The sequence below is a fragment of the Macrobrachium rosenbergii genome, chromosome 29 (genome assembly GCF_040412425.1).
Source record: "Macrobrachium rosenbergii isolate ZJJX-2024 chromosome 29, ASM4041242v1, whole genome shotgun sequence".
NCBI lineage: Eukaryota > Metazoa > Arthropoda > Malacostraca > Decapoda > Palaemonidae > Macrobrachium > Macrobrachium rosenbergii.
In genome coordinates this window covers 17,429,584-17,449,037 of record NC_089769.1, presented here as the reverse complement: position 1 = coordinate 17,449,037, position 19,454 = coordinate 17,429,584, and the positions used below count along the sequence as shown (strand labels likewise).

Sequence of the window (19,454 nt, the reverse complement as noted above, 5' to 3'; positions counted from 1 at the left end):
GAGGAGGCCCCACACAGGGCTGTAAATAGTGATTTTCAACTTCCCGTGGAAATTAGGGAAAAATTTTTAGAATTTTTCTTACACCATGTGCATTTGCATTTCTTCCTCTTTCCACTGATTTTTTTCTTAAATTGCCCAACCTTAAAGTTTGCCCTGTCTGGGGTGTGTTTAATATATAATTAGCCCGTCATTAAAGGTTAAGATTTTGAGATTTTTGGGATCACAAAATTCATCTGTAGCAAACCACACTGTGACCAAAAATTGAAACAGCCTTGATCACTGTAAGCCTATTTGTCATTGTATAAAGCTGGCTTTGTATCATTGTAAAGCTGAATACCTGTGATTTCTTGTAGTGCATCTAACAATTGAAACCAATACAGCATAGGCCATGTGAAAAAGATGAGTTTGCCAAAAAAAACTTGGTGGATGACATAAGATTTTCAAAGGTTGAGAGTAGATGTCCTCAGAATCTCAAAGAATTAAGAAGACAGCCTTTTTGTATGCAACTTAATCACATTCCACATATGCACATATTCATGTTGATCAAGGCTGCATGGCCATTAATCTGCAAGGCGTGTCACAAAACAAAATGCTGACTGGGTACAAGAAAAAAGTGAAAAGAAAGTACACAAACAAACAGTTATATGCTAGGTTAAAAATTGAGTTAAGGTTTACAACCTCAAATTTAGCAGTGCTAACATCAACAGCACTACCAAGATGGCAGTGCTACAGCCTAGCAGCAAAGAGAATTAAGATCTTTGTAATAGACAGTGATGTGGCACCTCATCAGTGCAGATGTTGATACTGCTGGGCTGGTAACAAGCAATCACTCCAAAGAGGCAAGCAATAGAGGAAACAAATGTTTGTTGTTGAATGGAGCTTAAGTAAGACTTAAAAGTGGAACATTTTTTGGAGAGTAAGCCTAATTCATAATTCTAACTGGGAAAACGTGCCAATGATTCTAAAAATTTAGTCTACAACAATTGTAGAAGACTGCTGGTTTCCAGACAGCCTAGCAACATTATCACAATGGAGCAAGAAAATGACCAAAAAATTATTAATCCAGAAATCTTTTTCTTTCTGGCAGTGTATTAAAACAATCTAAAAACAGTAGGTTGGACCAAATGGTACATTTATTGACAAATATAGCATTAAGAAACCATCAAATAACATCATCACAGAATGAAAGCAATGTACAAAGTCAGCTAATCACTGAAGTTTTATTTCCAGGGTTCAGTCTCATACGCCATTCACTATTAATCTCTTAATTATCGAGATTAATAGAGCCAAGACCATCGAATAAGGGCAAAATCCATTAGAGAAAAAAAAAAAAAAAAAAATCTATGGGTGTTAACAGGCAACTCTGTACCCTTCCTCACCTTACCTTGTCACTAGCACATAACTATAAACACACATATGCTTATAAAAAACAACCATCACACTTTACACTGAAAATTATGCAAAAGGCAATTATCTACTTTTCCCCCTATATTTGTAACAAAATATACTGCATAAATACACCTTGGAAAAAAAAAAAAGCAACCTCTTTCTCTCTCTCTGGTAAATGACCATAGATGTATTTTTAGACGGCAACTTTATCAGTTGTTGCCGTATGGTATTACCATACACAAGATACAAAACACATGTGTGAACCACTGGCATATACTGGGTGTTACACTTACAGTATAAATTAGCATAAGTCAAAAAGATTACAGTATTAACATACAGCTGTATTTAAGGTAATGGTGCTGAAACTGATATCTCACTTACTGAATCTATTTATGTATTATCATCTTGTTATGTCTTCATCGCAATATAAAAAAAAACTGATCATCTGCCATATGCAATCAAGTGGGCTAAGCTAATGTTTCAATTCTCAGAATCAGCTGACTGAAGCCTACTACCAAAATAATTAAGAGAATCATTTTTAGCTGCTAAAAGAAATGGATTATTACTGGAATTATTTTTATTTTTGTATATAATTGTAAAACGGGTATACAGTACAAAGGTAAGCCAACGTACTTTATGTTAAAATGAAATCCCACAAAATCACAAAACAGCTGTTTTCCCGATTCATTTGTTTGTCATACTCGATGTTGTTTATGTCAGTTCTCTGGTAAGTGGTGATCATGTGATATGATCAATAGTTGTTAATTATAAGAGGTGGTTATGAATTGTTACATACGCCATAAGTTTGGTAATCTTGTTTGAAAGCCTTGCCTGGTACAATCTACTGAAAATGTAATTCGCTCTACAAGCACAGCCTAATACAGTATGATCTATCAAAAATGCAACTCGCATGATACGCGAGATATACAATAAATTCAAACTCAGCACATTTCATTTGTTGCACATTTCATTTGTTTTACTCATTTTACCTTACCAGAGAATCTGTGTAAAAACACCTTGTGTTTACATCTTTAGTACCTACGGCATTTCTCAATGACAACTATCCAAAGCACATTTATTCTAAGAACACTACTAAAAAATAATTTATAACTTTCAGCTTTCATGGAATTTACTTATTTCATCTCCAAATATCGTGCGTGTGTGTGTTTACATCTAAATGTGGCACTACATCAATGTTGATGTCACCACCTCATCAACTCTTTAGCTTTGTGTCTGTTCGCATGTTTCTTAGCACAGAAGTTGTGTGTTATCAATTTCTTTTTTGCTTTGGTTTATTTACCGCACAGTACTTCATTACAAGTTTACCTGACTCCAAGTATGATTATCACATATATCATAACAGTGACTCTAAATATGATTATATATCACATAACAGTGACTAAACATGATTATCACATATATCATAACAGTACACAAGAGAATATTTTATCATGTACACAACAGAATATTTTTACTTGATATTTCATCTCTAACTAAAAATACTTAAAAAGCAAGCATCTCCAAATTGTCTACTAAATATTACTCCACACTGTCCACTAAATATAACTAGCAAGAGAGGCAATAACACACAAGAGCAACTCCACATTGTCTACTGAATATACTGTAACTAGCAAGAGAAACAATAGTACAACAGAGCATCTCCACAATGTCAACTAGCAAGCAAGGTAATATATCGTTAACATCAGTACCTCATTTGACAATGAACTCAAAGTTGAAAGAATCACAGAAATTTTAATCCTAAGTTTTTGAAAATGGAATTTCAAAATAACAAACATAACTTTTATTTTAAACTGGGATAATTTTGTCTTAAGAAAATTTTGAGCACTGTACCATACCTTGAAAGCTGAAATATGTAGCAAATTTGTCACATTTCCTATTTGGTTCCACTTCCCATCTACCTTACCATGTGCAAATTGGTTAATAATGTCTGTCTTTACATAGAACCCATTGTTGCAAGGTCGCCTCTAAGTGAATTACCCTACAACTATACTAAGACAACTAAAAATAGGTAATGCCACTGCACATAAAGACTACGAAAATATTCACTAAAAACCTCTAAACAGTGCAGTACAGTAGGCATGTAATGTTCTGTACCTCATGAAATAAAACCCCACAAGTGTCAATAAAAACATAAAACTGCAAAAAAATTTTTTGTAAATTAAGAAATTCATAAAAAACCTTACATGTTTTCTGCCACGTTTCACTTTTCAACAAGACACAACCACAAATTAAACACTAAGAGGACACAAGCCTAAGGAGAATTTTCTAAAGTTTGTAACCATCATAAGGAACATTCCACCAAAGCATCTAGGAGGATAAATACAAAAACAACACTTGAAATCGACTGCCTATCTATGAATTTGAATTATAATTAGTAATTTTCCAAAGAAATTTTCCTTTAATCATTAATAATTTTCTATAGAAATTTTCCTTAAAGTGTTTCGAAGTCTTCTTCACTCCTTTGCATCTTGTACACTTTCTACCTAAATTTCCATCTGGTCTAGATCGTCCTCTGTGGCCCTTCATGACTACCTTTATAACGATCTTTACCGTGCTTCTGTGCTCAAATGTATATCTACTGCTTTTCTGATTAATATCTTCACTTCTTTCTTGTTACATGGCCAGAACACACTCAATTTATGTCAATCCATTTTCCAACTTTGGTCATTCTATTAAATGTACAAGAAAATTTTACATATATTTATCCTTTTTTTATCATTTTAATACTGGCTATAAACATTGGTACCTTTATGTTTATGCTTTCATGTTATTTAACTGCCAAATCCACAGGAGTCAGATCGCAGTTCTAAGAGACATTCTTTATAGAGTACTGTACTGTATACAGTATTGTACTGACAAATTTTGCACTTTTGAATAAAGAATTTCATCTATTGTAATTTTCATTTCATACATTGCAATCTTGAGATTTTTAACTGACCGAATATACTTGATGATGCAGCTAATAATTTTCTTTCTACATATAACAGTGCCAATATTTGCATAAATTTTCAAGACTTAATGATCTGCATCAAACATACCTATCTTATCTGAAAAGACTGACTGGAAATATGAAATGCAACACCAGTACATTGTACACAGAAATTGGATATAGTTTAACATTAACTAAAAGCCTATAGTAGGGTACATTGCACACCAGTACTCACTGCATCTGAGGATTTCATCTGTAATCATGGTCAACCTCATAATACTGTAAATAATGTCTATTAAGAATATTTTACAGTTCTCGGGGAATTAAACATAAAATATGCAATTCATTCACAAGAAACTTGAGCAATTAGCAACATTATAAACTTGTTTATAATCAATATATTTTCATACATACATTGGAATCATTTCTCTTAAATAAAAAAAAATCAAGCGATTTGTCAAATTGCAACTTCATAAATCAGTGTAATTCTATTAAATAAACGTTCGTAAAGGTGTGAAAGATGCAGAAAATTATAGCAAAGATTTAAACCAATCTAAAGACATGCAGGAATGGCCAATTGCTTTTCATATCGATTATTAAGCACTAGCACCTATCTTGATCACTTGGAAGAATGGGCTACACCATAACCATATCCTACCCAAAACACAGCTTCCTAACAATACACACAGCATAGGCAAAGCACCACGAGTATTTAAGATGACAAACAATACATAAACATAAAAGGAAATGACAAAAAATTTATAGGCAAAAGCAAATTCTTCATGGAGTGTAAGGGAATGTCACATGTTAATATCCAAAGAAAGTTATAAAGCTGCACTCACTCTCTCGAGACTAATGATTGAAATCAGCACAAATGAAGCTTAGTGAGCAGTTCAATAAGATGAATGAACAAAGTAAAAGGAAGTCATAAGTGTGCAAGTGGAAAGACATCCAAATTCTGGGGGAAATAAATTATGCACACACTGAAACGACAATAATTCTATCATTCAGACCTGAAATTAAAATAAAAATTTTATCTTTTAAGAGATGTAAGAAAAGAAATAAAAAGTATATGGAAATTCTGAGCATCAGATGATAATACTTATGTTTCAAGAATTATCATGAATATTCCCCAGTTAAATACTGGAAATACTTTGCAATAAGGTTAATAAAAAAACAATTTTATGATTAAATAAATTCGCTGGCATTCTTTTTATGGACTCACCAAATATGGGGGGGGGGTAATTCTCGCAAAAGCTCATGAAACTAGTAACAGAAGAAAACCATGTATATTTTATTTTGCTGGAGAAGACCAAGAGCTATGATATTTTCATAAGGAAAAAAAAAAATCACAATACTGCCTTATTTCAAACTCGAAGACTTATTCTTGGAACTTAATTTTACAAATTGAACAGGAATGGGTTACTCAAAATAATGAAGTCGAAAGAAACCCTGTTCCAAATACAGTATAGGTACAAGAACATCAAGATTTCACAGTAAACTTAAAGAAACTAATTTTCTCAACTGAACATGAATTTTCTATCATATTTTACACCTAAAAAGTCAGAAATTTATATCAAATCCTGCTGCTTTTGCCAGATTAAAATGTCAAAATTAAGATTAATTTTGTAAAACTCTTTGTATTTGCCGATACAAATTCTATACTTTCCTTCTAAACTTTAAGGGGCAAACTACTGTAATGGTATTAGGCAGAGTATAGCCTAACATAGTGTAAACAAGATTTTGAACATATGTTGAGGGATTTTGTCATTTTCCAAAATTAATCCACCAGTCCATAGTTCACATAGATAAATAATGGACAAGGGGTTAAGCTGCTGCCTTAAGACCTCATTATAACGTATGTGGGCATTGCTACCTTATGAACTGAAGGGATTTGCTTCAAAATTTCACCACTTATTAAACAACTTATACTGAAAATACCTGCATAATGAAATAGAAAAATTCGTCCTCTGATTTTATGAATTTTGTAAAAAAAAAAAAAAAAAAAAAAAAAAAAAAACTTATGTCAGTTTTCATAACTATATGTAAAAATATTTGCAGTCAAAAATTTTTCCTTACAAGAGACATAAGATTCACTGAATTTTGTTCAGCCTCCTTCAATTTAAGTTTGTGAGTTTTTTCTGAAATATAAGTTTTGAGAAAATTTTTTTGTAATAACTATGGAACTTTGATAGCCTATACAGAAAGCTGATTTTTTCAATAAAAATATTTCTTCATATAAGAAACATCCCCTGAAATTTACAAAATAACTGGATGAAAAGAAATATGTTTCCTGCTTGTTTTCCTCTTGGGTGACTGACATTCGTAACATGTCTCCATTGGAGACTGCTTCTTTTCCAGATTTCTTTTGTCTTTTCAATTTCATAGAGCACACAGTTTTATATATTTCACTAATAATACATCTCTTTTTTGCTCCTATTATGACAGAAAAAGTTGTACAAAGAAATGCACTCAAAAGCCAGGCGTGACATGATTCACAAAGTACACTGTGGCACTATGTGACTTGCCCCATAGGAATGTTGCCATATACTTATATATTTTTTTACTCATGAACAGACACCCTGTAAAGATATCCTGAGGAAATAAAACATAAAATTCATTCTATTTTTACCATTTGTTAAATCAAATAAAACGACCTGTATGAAAGACTGTTATTCATTTGCATGTCTGTACTGTGCATCTGTAAATAGCATATTGATTTACACAATGTGATTACTTTACTGTAGAAATAAGTCAAGAAATACAAAACATCAGAAGTAAACTGTTTGGCGCAGAACGTGTGGTGCCACTTTGATGAGTGCCAAGAGGAACAGAAATTTGGGCAAGTTACTCTGATTTTATGTTTTTCTCAATGCTATCACTAGAGAAACAGATATATTTTAGTGCAAGTACAGTATATATACAGTTTCAATTACCGTATTTCGAACTATAAAGATTCGTAAATTCTGTACAAGTTTTGTAACAATTTGTCACTCATGGGCCAGTAAAAGCAATGAACAAAATGGTCAATAACCCCATTAAAATTTTTTTTAAGCAATAACACTTCAGGATGTTTATTTAAACATACGGCATTCCAAAGCTGTCAATAAGTCAATTTTGATCGCCCCTTAACTTCCTGTAATTTGCATTTGAATTTTTTCTATTTTTAAAAACTTAAAACATTTTTCCTTGCTTTACGATTAATTTCAATACTGTACATATGTTACATGCTGCAAAAGTATCATTGAAATTCATTCAAGTGATTCTGATAACCTTGAAATGATCAAATAAAATGTTTGTGACCATATGAATTCAACTCTTGCTAGCAACCAAGTGGTTGATAGGGCCATGAACTAATCTAAAAATACTGTCTACAAACCTATTAAAGTATCTTTTTATACTACAAAATACGTTTACCTAGACATACTTGACATTTAATGTCAACTAAAATTTTATATACCTAAGCCTTCTGATTTGTGGCAGGTCCCTTGAAAAATGTAAGAAACAAACTGTAATATTGTATTTCTTAAGAACCCATCTTCTTGTATACTGTATTACATTTGTGTGAATATCACTGACATTTAAGTGTTTAACATCCAGTAATACACAGTAAATACTGCAGACCATGCTTTATGGTAACTGTTCTATGAAACAGCAAAGTGCATTCTTTTAGCAGGGTTGCTTATGTAGTGGACTGTGACCAACCTTGCTTAAGAGTATGAACAAAAACTGCATGTTAATACTGTAGTTCAAATTAAAAGTGAAAGACATAAAACGCAGAAGCATTTATTTCTGAGATCTTATTGTAGGACAAGGGTGTTTAGCCTTCTTCCTTCTTAGTATCATTCTCTTCCCATAATGCTGTGCCACACTGACAGCTGGGTCACTTAGAAAACCAAACTGGTCTTAAAAAAAAAATAAATAAATAAAAATAAGCTACAACTGGGGTTTATTTTCATTAATGTACAATACAGTAATATAAAACATTGCTTTACATTACTTCTATATTTTCCACTCAAGTTTTCAAAAAATCTGAGACTTTTCACACCATTGCAGATATGTAACTATCTATCATCTACAAAATGATCTTTGCGACTTTCTTATTTTTCTTATGCAACATGGTTTTTATTTTTATTAGCAGACTGCCGAATATCTCCTCTCGTACGCAAAATACATGAGGCTAATCTTACCGCCATAGTAACATTGCCTGTCAGCATCCATAATAATGACAAAAAGAAGCATTTGGACTTTGGAGGCTAAATTTACTCATTTAAATATGGTTTTTTTTCCCTTTACCTTTTACTTTTTCAACTACCGTATTTGTAAAGGCAAATAAGTTTCAAATTTTGCCACAATACATTTGCTGAGTGTGCACAGAAGATTCTTGTCACCAATAACGCTTCCATGTGATTCTTTTAACAGTCGTGTCAATGAAATGTCCACAGCAAGATACTGTGGGCAAAATGTACAGCTACTTTCACTTAATCCAAGTGACATGCATCATACATGTGATGACATTCTATATTCTGAACTGCAGTATTAACCGATATTTCAGTGTATTACATGAATCACATTACAGTACTAATATAAACATTTGGAGTGGAGAACGGTAAAGGGAAACACGAACACTTAGTCAAGTCTCCAATTTTAGCTTCCAGAATCCAAATGCTTTTTGCTAGTCTTGATCATCTACTGACGACATAATGGAAATCAATAAATAGTAATCTACTGTATAATGCTAAACAAATATTCTACAAAGTGGTAATACAAAATTTAAACAATAACATATGTAATATTAAGTAATGAATTACACTGCACATCATATAGCCTAGGCATTGAAGATGGCAGACAGCTGAATAGTCAAAATGGCATATTTACCAGATTTTCTGAAAACTAACAAGAATCCACTTAAATAATAAAGACATAGTTTCCCATATAAATTGCATGAGTGAAAATACCCCTCAACCATGACTGTTTTTGTTACGAACACTCCCAGGCCAGGAAGCTTGTCAACGACATGAGCACAAAATTGTAAGGCATATCTAGGTAACTACAGTATGTGACATGAAAATTAATGTGAGTAGGCTATCTGGTTTAGATCAGAATTACTCTCTCGTGTCACAACAAACGCGTGAAAGCGTGGATCCAGTCAGGGACAATTTTCTCAGGGTGACCAAGTCAGACGGATATTTTACCCTGATTTTATTCTGCTGTCAAAATATACCCTATTTCTAATATAAGGCTTGGGCATTTGCCTACGTTAACTATCAACAGGGTAAATGTAAAGGAGACAGCAGGAAAATATTGTTTATTAAACTAATTCTTTGGTTAAATAATAGCCTGTAGAGAAGGGTTTACATGATGCAGTCGAGGTGGGATAATTTGAGAAATGTACCAAGAGGAATTTGTCTTCTGTTCATGTTTTTACGTTCATCCTCAGGGGCTGGAACTAAAAATGGCGAAAGCTCTGCAAGCTGTCAAGTTTAGTAACCCCAGTTTCTCAGGGACGCAAGTATTATAAACAGATGATAAATTTCCTCTTTAATTTGGAAAATTTCTCAAATTATCTCAATTATCTCACCACTACTGCATTATAAACACCTTTTCATTACTCTTCAGTCAAAAAACCACATTAATTAACTATACCTTCCAGCAGTCACCTCCTTCATATTTACAAAGTGACAGCACTCAAGAACAAGCTGGCATATGCTAACCTAAGCCTATTTGCCTAAAAACGGTCTTATGATGTTTGCCTCTAGAAACTTTGGTACATAACAAGGTAAATGTAGGATATTAAGTTTTACTGAAAAATATAAAGGGGGTGACCAGCCCATGGGCCAAATGAGAGCCCCTTAGGGTAGGTCTAACAAACAGCACCAGCAAGACAGATGGATTGCGTGTAAGGCAAGAAGCATTTGCCTTACCCCATGATACGCCTGACCTAGGATACTGTTTATTGTACTTCTTCCATTAATTAAAACGAGAAATGATATCTACCCTAGGGTAGACCAGGGTCGTCTCACCCAAGAGGAGGCTGGTCGGGTCACGACAGCAACCCTACGCTACAACGAAACCCTACTTGGGTTGTAGGTCTAGCCCATGGGTCGAAGCTCAGACTCGACCCAGCTCGTACCCAAGACCACGGGCCCGTAACACTGCCCAAGACATCCCTTAGACTACTACAGGAGAGGCCCTTCGAGAAAAGGTCCATTGCAGCCCTCGGGACCAGAGAGAGAGAGAGAGGGGGCGAGCGTTGCAGGAGCTGGCTTAGCAACGCCTTCTTTTCGACCCTGCTTCGCTCCCTCCTGCTGCAACTCGAACGACACTTTTGTCGAGGGAATTTCTTACCGTATAGAGCCCCGCGGCGGCGTCGCTGCAGAAACGAGGGAAGTAGATAAATCCAACGTGTCACTGTCACTGCTGTCACAACGTTCACGGGACGACTTTCATAAGGGCCAAAAGGGAATTCAAACCGAAATTTCACACCGTTGGCCGAATGTAAACACAACACTACATCGTCCACATCACCATAACACTGGCTCTTTTCAACCGCTCTGGATTTCCTTCGGCTGAGCAACTGGTACGGAACGACGGCTGACCCTAATAAGAATGCGTGGCCAAGAGAAAAATGCCTAACACATGCTAGAACTCTAACTATTAGGCAGAAAAACACTAAAGAGACAGGGATAATTGTTTCTTTTGGTCGGCCATCTTGGATATTCGAACACACGGGGCTCACATCCACGGTGCCATGTACACAACAGCGCACGCGCATGCACGTCTGTTTCACTCCTATCTTTCATATTTAGACATATATTTCTGAGTTTTGGCAATTTCCATTACTTATGTTTTGTATAAATATAACACATAAATATTTTACGCGATATGTGCCAAATTTACCAAAATATTAACTTTAAACGAGTGACATGACTCTGCTAAGAAACAGACGTACGATTTTTTTCTATTTTTTTCAACAATATTTGTATGTTTACCTTTGTCGATATATGTGAATCAAAATAATGTTAATCAACTTACACATTACATCATTAACAGCTAACTGTTTTCATGCAATTACACATAGCTTCACTCTATGTGCTAGTATGTAATAGTAATCCACCAATGTTTACACAAGCTATTTCTAAATAAAAACATGATAGTTCAATGGTGTATCTCATATTTTGCGTTTTCCTGACGCCAAGAATGTCGCTGACCAATTATAAAATTTGTGTGCATTCAAATGTGGTGTTTTCTCAGGTTTCATATACATCAACCAAATCGATTCGAGGTAAAACTAAAGGCAATGTGAGTGGAAACAATTTGTGCGAAATCTCACTCACTCTTCATTACACGCACAATATAACAATATATATATATATATATATATATATATATATATATATATATATATATATATATATATATATATATATATATATATATATATAGTGAGTGAATTTTCTTTATACACACACAACACACACACACACACACACACACACACACACACACACACACACATATATATATATATATATATATATATATATATATATATATATATATATATATATATATATATATAAAAGTAGATAGACAAATAGATACGTTAAAAAGACTAGCAAGGATGAGGTAATTTAGTTGCATACCTTAATGAGACATCAGTGTGTGAAAATCTGCGGTTGATTTAAATACCAAAGAGAATATCCATCCTGAATCCCTTTTAACATCAGGGTGAAAACTAATTTTGTAAAACAATCAATAAACATGGATATCGATAACAGAGTGAGGGATGCGATATCCATACGCTGTTATTCCTGTGGCCTATACCCTACCGTCCTCCTTTATAGGAGCTAGCACGGGGGAGGGGGAGAGACACCCCATAGGCCCAACACCTCTTCCAGTAGTCTTTTTCCCTCGTCCCGAGGAGACCCGACTTTGTATTTGAAGGCTCTTAAATTCACCACATGACCTACATAGATTCTTCCCTTGTGTGAATGCAATAACTTCTACACCATTAGCTTCTTTGTGTGACTGCATGATCACCACTCGTTCCTCATACAATAAGTCATCCATCTTTGCACTCTCTCTCTCTCTCTCTCTCTCTCTCTCTATATATATATATATATATATATATATATATATATATATATATATGTGTGTGTGTGTGTGTGTGTGTGTGTGTGTGTGTGTGTGTGTGTGTGTGTGTGTGTGTGAATGATAGCGTGAAGGAGTATATGAAGAAGAAGGGTTTATTGGAGGAAGATGCTTTCGATAGGATTAGAGAAGATGCATCAAGGCAACCGACCCCATAGTAGGAGATAGCGGTGGGAATGAAGAATGATATATATATATATATATATATATATATATATATATATATATATATATATATATATATATATGTGTGTGTGTGTGTGTGTGTGTGTGAGTGTGAGTGTGTGTGTGTGTGCGAGCGCATATAAAGTAGATAAAAGAGCAAGTTGGTTTATGTAATGGTGAAAAAGAATGACTGAAGGTGTATCTGATCATTATTTGATCGAAACAATAGATAAAGCAGATGGAAGTGCAAGTTTGAGAGGAAATGGTGGAAACACAGCTGCTAGGGTAATTTAGACAAATGAACTTGATAAGAAAGAAGGGAGAAAATGTAGAGACGAAAATGAACTGGAGGAAAAATGAGGTTACAAATGGAAATTGGAGTATATGAAGTGTGGAGTGGAATGGAATATAAAAGTTAGGCCAAATGGCAAGCACTGAGACCTGTTAGGTCATTCAGCGTTGTACGGGAAATTGAAAGTAGAAATGTTTGAAAGGTGTAACAGGAGGAAAACCTCGCAGTTGCCCTATGAAAAGATTGTTAAGAGAGGGTGGAACGTAAAACGGAAGACAGAGAATATGAACGGAAGCACAGTAAAAGGAATGAAAAGGGTTTAAGCTAGGGGCAGAGGGGACGCTGCAAAGGACCTAAAGTAATGCCTACACAGCACCGCATGAGGTGCACTGATGGCACTACCCACATGGGGTATACGAAGAGTGTAAAATTCCATAGAGGGTTATGACATATATTCTGTAGGACCATTCATGATTTTAAGAAGGTAGGAATAGGTCATTTAAGTATATCTTAGTTTAACCAGACCACTGAGCTGATTAACAGCTCTCCTAAGGCTGGCCCGAAGGATTAGATTTATTTTACGTGGCTAAGAAACAACTGGTTACCTAGCAACGGGACCTACAGCTTATTGTAGGATCCGAACCACATTATGACGAGAAATGAATTTCTATCAGCAGAAATAAATTCCTCTAATTGTTCAATAGCCGGGTAGGAGAGTCGAACGCTGGGCCAACAGCGTGCCAGGCGACAGCTCTATCCACCCCTCCAACGAAGAACTGGTAGTACCAAAATGAGAAAATAAGTTTTTTTTTTGTGAAGGAAAAAGATTAATTGCAGTGTAATTGCAAGACAGAATGGAAGACTGAGCAAAAACACAGAAAGCTTCATAATGTGACCAAGAGACAGGGGGAAAAGAAGGCGAGAAAGGACTTCAGGAAGAATGAGAAGCTGTTCTAAAAGCTAATAAATGCAGAGAAACATTAAGGGGTAATTTGGTCACTAAATAAAAGATGCAAATGAAGAGATGATGTTTGAAGAGGAAGCAATTCTGGGTCGACGGAGTATTTTGAGGATTTACTGAGCTTGAAAGGGAGAAAAGAGGCACAGGTGAATGGCACAAGAGTGATAAGGGTTAGGGGTACCTTGAGAATGGTTGTGGAAGTGACAGTTGAGGATGTAACAAGGGCAATCACAAGAATGAAGATTGGAGAGACACCAAGAGCTGATGGGAATACAAGTGAGGTAAGGTGGTATGATTGTGAAAGTGTCCCTGTGTGGTTGATCGGGGTGTGTAAGGTATGTCTGGATGAGGGAAATGTTCCAAAGGAATGGTTTCTTGATAGAGGAGGCTGTAAGAACTGAATGATCCAAACCTCACCTTGTATGCCAAGGAAGGTATATATTAAGATTTTGGTTAAGAAAGCAAGATAGATAACTGCAGAAAGACTGGTAGGAGAACAGTGTGTGTTTAGACAAGGAAGCGGGTGGAGTGCGTGTAGATCAAGTGCTCGTAAGGCATGTAAGAAGTTTGAAAGTAAAGGGGAAAAGCTGTATTTGGCAAACATGGAACTAAAAATGAAAAGCTTATGATAAAACCGCTAGAGGAAATGTACAGATTACTGGGGATGTAATGTATAGAAGGTAAGTTGCTGATGACGATGAAAAGCTTATAGGGTGAAGTAAAGAGTTTGTTAAAATTGGATGGAAGACTGAGACAAGGATGCATGTTTCCAAGGCTGGTTAACATCTTCATGGAGACAGTGCAGCAAGAAGTCAGAGTAAGGACAACAGATGTAAGCGCAAAGTTGTGAGATAATAGAGTAAAACGGGTCTCAAACAGAGTGTGGTGTTTCAGGACAATGCAGTATTGGTTAAGGATGGTGGAGAGAAGCTGCAGAAACTTGTGAAAGAACTGAAGACTAGAGCGCTGAAAATAGATAAGAACGAGTGTATGGTTATGAGATTAAATATAAAACCAAAATAACGGAGCCATGAATTTACTATGGATGGTAAAAGAATGGAAGCAGCTGATTTGTACAGGTGTTTATCAATAAATACATTGGATAGCGGTAGGGTAAGAGAAGCAAGAAAAGTAGTAGGATGAGTGCAACTTAGGCTAGAATGTATGAACTTGCAATCTGCTGTCTCACTTTCCCCGGTGTCCAGAGAAGCTACACAAATGCACACACACACACTCACACATACAATATATAAATATATAAATATATATATATATATATATATATATATATATATATATATATATATATGTATATGTGTGTGTGTGTGTGTGATTATTATCACTTTTGTATGTGATTCATTTATCACATAACCACAGGTGAAAAATAAGAAATGAGGACCTACATTCTCGTTTCTTATTTTTCACCTGTGGTTATGTGTGATATATATATATATATATATATATATATATATATATATATATATATATATATGTATGTATGTGTGTGTGTGTGTGTGTGTGTGTTGTGTGTGTTTGTATGTATATGTGTGTACCAAATTGGTGTCATGTACAGTTAACCTTAAATTAGCAGGTTCCTTGTATATTTGGTAAATGGGATAAATTTTGGTAAATTATTTATTATGCATACTTACAAATGTTACATTTGGTTAATTTAATCTCATCCGCCTAACATGTTGGCATTTGTGCATCGCTAGCGATAATTGGCATAATTACCAAGAACTGCCTATTAGCTGCATTTACCCTGATAGGTATATATATATATATATATATATATATATATATATATATATTTATATATATATATATATATATATATATATATATATATATATATATATACATATATTCTCCACTGTTCGTTCAATCAGTTGAGCTACATGGGCATCGTAGGTCCTTGAATATCTTTACAGCAGAACGCAGGCCTTACATCCTCACTCCTTGTAAAATGAAAAGGCGTACAGTGAAGAAATAGATGCTTAAAGCCCTTGATTAGAGGAGTACAGTTTACGGTGACGGGGAGTGAACTCCTTGAGATATAAGTTTTCCTTAAATGTTGCAGGGTCTACTTCCTTTGAGGATAATGAAAATCTTTACCTCTCTATGTCATGTACTAGACCAAAAGTAAGCCCGCTCAAAGCTGCATGCTAAGAGCAACAGTATATCCGAAATATTCAAGTTTTAACTCAAATATTCTGCCTTATTTTTGCCACAGTATAAAGGAATTTTAACGAATTAAGACTGGACTATAAAAAAAAAGGCGGGGGGGGGGGAGAGAAATGGCCTATTACTACACCGTAGAGAATGTCAGTTTAGGTCTATGACTTTTATGTGGTTGACGCCCAACCTGATTTTATGAGAGAACTCTCGATCAGGACCCTGCTCTCGATGTACAGTGAAGGTTACGAAAGATGCCGCACGTCGATGAAAATACTCAGTGATCATGAAAATTATAAAACAGATGGAATTATTAAAAATGATCCAATTTTACAAATACCCCACTAGGTCAACACGGGGTTTTGTTCTTGCAAACAGTTCGCCAGTGTCTAGCCCAGTCATCGGGTATGAATATGAAATTAGACTTGTATTATCAATAACAATGAAATTAAGATAGCTGTGCATTACAAAAGCTACACAACAATTGTTACTACGTACAAATTATTTTGCAAATGCTGATATTATGATATTCCTGATAAATGGAACATAATACTATATACACCTTACGCAAGAGAAAACGAGGCTAACAAAGAATGTATCACTGGCAGACGCGGTGTTCCATTCGAGGAGTTTCCAAGACCTCGCTCACGTGACTGCTTATTAACCTCACGACCAACGGCGGCATTACGCTGACGACACTCGAGAGACCGATTTTTATTCCGAATTTAGAAGGGAAATGAGGAAAGTTTATTCAAGTGCTATTAAAATGCTTTGTGATCAATAACAAAGTGAAGAGAGATGTTTAATGGGTATCATTAAAATAGATAAGAGTAAAAAAGTGCGCTTGTGCTGTACGACAGTCAAGGCGGAAAGTCCTAACAACAGGAACATTACATACCGTACCCTCCACGAAGCCCGGGCCCAGGTACCTTCATTCTGCAGTCTTAGACCAAGATTAATAGCGTACTCTATTAATCCTGTCTTAGACAAGGGCCAGTGACGAGAGAGACTGGTCTTGGGGTGGACGATGGTACCTCTAAATGTAAAGTTCATTTACCCTTTTTGTTAAATGAACTGAATATTTTAAAGCATGAAGAAGATATAACAAACTTAACAAAGTCGGTGGTTGAAGGAGTGAATGAGGAAAAATGGAGCTGAGGGGAAATCGTTTGAAGTAATATGGAAATTCCCTCATTGCAATGTCTCTGAATGATAACTTTAATGGTGTATTAGTCATAAAATGTGACATCACGAGTATCAGTTCAACGAAATAACAATTTCTAGAATCAGACAGGAAGGACAAAACTATTTCTTAAAAATATGCGAATGCTTTTCTTATCTATCTATCTATCTATCTATCTATCTATCTATCTATCTATATATATATATATATATATATATATATATATATATATATATATTACATCTCCCCTTTGAGAGGGTGACATCAGGTGTTTTTAGCTAATATATATATATTTTTGGATGAGATTGCCAACCCTATGCCTTTCGCCATCTCCACTGAAGTTAACTTACTATCAGATACAAAATCCCTGCATAGGTCAACAGTAATATATATATATATATATATATATATATATATATATATATATATATATATATATATATATATATATATATATATATATATATACATGTATGTATATTTATACACAAACAAACACACACACACACACACACATATATATATATATATATATATATATATATATATATATATATATATATATATAGTATATGGGGGGGAGAGAGAGAGAGAGAGAGAGAGAGAGAGAGAGAGAGAGAGAGAGAGAGAGAGAGAGAGCGTAGGCTTTATAAATGGAAAACGAACGGCAAGCTTATTAACATTCTTTAGCATCATATTGTGTGGAATCATGCGCGTCAAGTTAATGACCTTTTTGGCTTACTTCACGAGTGTGTGTGGGAGCACTATGGCAATAGCAGTGGTTACGGTGCGAAGCATGTCAGTGAATAGACTATAGCAATTGACTTCCACCCCATGAGATGTGCGTGATCTGTTTATTGTATATCATCTCCGAGATAATACGCCGGCATGATATGGAGTATAGCTGCGTGAACTGAACAAAATAATATTTAGTACCATGTTCGCACAAAGGGTCGGCGAATGACGTAAGCTTGTGGATGGCGAGAATGTCATATCCTGTCTGTCTCCTCCCACGCACCATAGGAGTGTAGGCGGCGGGACAGTTTGCAAGAAATCGATTTCAGGCGTATTTTTGAAAAAGTCAGAATTCTCTGGTATAAGTCCTTCCCCACATCTAAGACGAGGGACGGTTAATGATTTTAGTTTTCACTTCAAGTATGCTATAATCATAGACTTTTTCTGTGTTCTCTGCGGTAATAAGCCGTGTTAGTACCAGTTTTACAGTACCGACACAGAAATCATGCTATGTTCCTTTAGTTTTCTGACATATCTCGACTTCCTTAGTCGTATGCATATATCTATTTGTCAGTTGTTTTGTTTATATGCCAGATATTGTTTTCATTCCCTTTTTGACTTGACATATAACCGAAGACGATTTTGTTTTTTAAACAGTGGGTCGTCATCATGTATTTAACACAGCACACACAAACATACACATCTCTTCGATGTGGAAGAAAAGAAACGATCACACAAACCTCCTATGTTCCAATACGATTAGAATATCATGTGCTACACTTAGGATATGTCACATAGCACTGTATTCTGTTATCATTATTACTATAGTGGGCTAAAAACTACATATCTGCGAGAGAGCTTCCCCAACAATGAATGTCCATAAAAAATACAGATGAAAAGTGAAATTAAATTCCATTAAAATTAGTGCATATCATCGCAGTATATAATTCACTTGCAAACGTTATTTAAAAGTAAAAAAAAAACTTCCGTATGACAGCATATTTGAGAAAAATATAACACGGGTAGATAAAGAAAACACAACTGGAATGAATAATAAAAAAAAGCTTTTAGGCTTCCATTTCTAGCTTGGCTTTTAGCAACACTGTCAGCTCGAATATGAGGTCTCGAATATTTGAGTTTCATGGTCTTACCTGATTCCAGGCTCTGTTTGTAGTTTTATAGATGTGCTTGATTTAGAGACAATAAAATATCGTCCGAGAGGAAAAATAGAGTTGAAAACCTTTCATGTAGACGCTCTTAGTGTCAGCCTAGTGGGTAGCCTCACGAAGTAACATTTTTTATATTAAATTCAGCCAGGCCCTTTCCTCCTCTAAGCACATCCCCCAACCCCTCGCCTTTCTCCCCTCCCCCCATCCCACACCTCTCGTTCCTCTCCCACAGAAATGCAATCGCTCCGAATAAAAACACAGGGCTTACAGTTTATCCTGGA

General features: G+C 35.1%; 1 protein-coding gene across 4 annotated transcripts in view; it reads right to left on the bottom strand.

The window, feature by feature from the left end:
* Positions 1-11,101, bottom strand: part of upSET — a 48,681-nt gene extending 37,580 nt beyond the window's left edge. For 3 of the 4 annotated variants that reach the window (XM_067131188.1, XM_067131189.1, XM_067131192.1), the window contains exon 1: positions 10,688-11,101. The gene's annotated coding sequence lies outside the window, so the exon portion shown is untranslated. The remainder of the gene's footprint in view (positions 1-10,687) is intronic. The other variant, XM_067131191.1, reaches the window with a different exon arrangement.
* Between the last annotated feature and the right edge of the window lie 8,353 nt (positions 11,102-19,454).